Source organism: Saccopteryx bilineata, chromosome 3 (assembly GCF_036850765.1).
Source record: "Saccopteryx bilineata isolate mSacBil1 chromosome 3, mSacBil1_pri_phased_curated, whole genome shotgun sequence".
Lineage (NCBI taxonomy): Eukaryota > Metazoa > Chordata > Mammalia > Chiroptera > Emballonuridae > Saccopteryx > Saccopteryx bilineata.
Genome location: NC_089492.1, coordinates 302,979,657 through 302,981,918, shown reverse-complemented (window position 1 = coordinate 302,981,918; position 2,262 = coordinate 302,979,657). Strand labels below are relative to the sequence as shown.

General features: G+C 42.1%; 1 pseudogene; it reads left to right on the top strand.

Annotated features, from left to right (window-relative positions):
- Positions 1-265: 265 nt before the first annotated feature.
- LOC136332550 (U2 spliceosomal RNA) lies at positions 266-404 on the top strand (annotated as a pseudogene).
- The last annotated feature ends 1,858 nt before the right edge of the window (positions 405-2,262 follow it).

The window sequence follows — 2,262 nt, the reverse complement described above, 5'->3', positions numbered from 1 at the left end:
GGAGGTTTCAGTCTCTTCTAGCCCTGCTCCAGCTACCTGTGACCTGACCTTGCCCAGCATGCTGGGAATTGCCACCGAAGGCCCGAGGACATCGTTCACTAACCTAAAGTATTTCTTCCAAGTAGCAGATAAACTAATCTCATTTCTTATAAACACAAGGGCCATTTACTATGCCTTGCCTGAATATTTGACTTTTATTTATCCCTCAAAGATCTCTACTATGGGTATTGACAGTTGAATTGTGTTACTTTATTTAATATATAGTGTCGCTTCTCGGCCTTTTGGCTAAGATCAAGTGTAGTATTTAATATATAGTATCTCCGTTATTCCTCTTGTCTCAATGCCCCATGCCTATTGTAGGCTGGGACCTGCTGCTAATTCCAGCTAGAAGCAGTGGTCACTAGGACTTAAACTCTAACTGCAAAATGTAGAAATGTAACCATCCTTTCCCTAAGTACTTGCAGGATTTACAGGTTACTCAGCAATTTTTTCAAAAACTGTCCAAGAGGCTCTTCCAGCATTACATCACCCAAGGACTGACTTTCACATGGACAGGTCCACACATTGTGATCCTGACAATTCCCACTGCTGCTAAGGATGACTCTTTCCTCTACCCTGACCATCTGGAGCTCAGAAACAGAGAAACAAAACTGACTCCTTGTCCCTCTATTTTCTATTCACCTCTCAGCCTGTCTCACCCAATCAGAGGCTTTCTACCTGTGTAGGAGGAACACCTATATTTGTCTCCCTACTAATTGAACAGAAACCTGTACCCTAATCTATCTTACCCCAAATATCAACCTAATCCCACCCCATGAGCCTCTTCCAGTTCCTAGTACACTCCCTGTCAATCTAAGGACCAAATGAGCTATACAGGTAATTCTTCTTCTTGTTGCTTTACAAATTTCTATAAAAATAGATCTAGAAGTAGGAGGACGGGCCTCTACCCTGTCTTATCCTCTCACTCTCTCTCTCTCTCTCTCTCTTTCTCTCTGAAGCCCAGTGAATTCATAAAAAATAAACCGAGTCATGGTATCAGTGGTTTCCCACAAACTGGTTGCCTTGACTATTGCCTTTCATTAGTCCACTCACTCTCCTATTTACTTTTCTAACTTTTAAACCCTGCCTCTTACATTTGTTCACTAGTTTCTTACAGAACCGCATGCAGACCTTCACCAATCAGACAACTGGAAAAATCTACCTAACCCTACACACGAACCCTGAAACCTGCCCTCATGAAACATAAAAATCTGAAACCGTATATCAGCAAACCTCCTAAATCCTATCTTTCAACCCTACAGGTCCCCTAACCCTAAAGCTCTCCCGTATCCCTGAAGAACTCGGAGAATGAATAGCATCCACATCTTAATGCTTTTCAATCTTTTTACCCTTCACATAGTAAGGGGACAAGATCGCTGGGTCTTTTTGGCCGAAGAAGAGCCTACAAACGGACATGAGATTTTTTTTTTTTAGCTCAAGCTAACTTCTCTCTCCAGGGCTGCCAGGAAAGAATATCTCTAACTTTACCATGGAAGAACTTTCGCCCCCACTATACAACCCTCCTTATTTCTGCATTACTGATCCTCATATACTTACCCCCTTCTTTATCAAGTTCCTACAGGCCCAGATGAGAGAAATCTCTAGGACTACCTACAGTCAAATGCTCCTACACTCCTATTCCTCAATACCCCAAGGAGAACTTCACAAGGGAAATATCAAATAGGAAGGGATGACAGCAGGAAGAAGCCGCCCCTCAGCCCGAGAAGTTCCCTCCTGAATGTTCTCCAAACTCCCTTCCTTTTAAACCACACATATTCAGTCCTTCTAAAAACTTACACCAACAGGTACCCTGTCTCTAAAAATCTCCACATGTCCTCCCATTCGAGAGGAACCAGACCAGCACATCTCATGAGGCTCATCCAGGAGACCATGTATCACCATGTCACTCTGTCCACTTGGCACTCACAGCAAGCAATTCACAATTATTACCTTGCAAATTTTTTTACTTCCTCACTCAGGTTTTCAAAGACATTGCCTGCTTCAGACCTTACATCATGGAAATTGATGACCTCCATAACTGGATGGGGACTTGGCTTGGCAAGGTTCTTTTCTTGAGTTCTCTCCAGAAGAAACAATAATTTTCTGATTTTTTTCCTCTTTCTCATCACTCTTCACCATTTATTATAAAATTAATAACTGCCTTTTCTTTTATATGTAACCACAGAGTTGAGAAATGATAGATATGTGAATTCCAAACTGCCC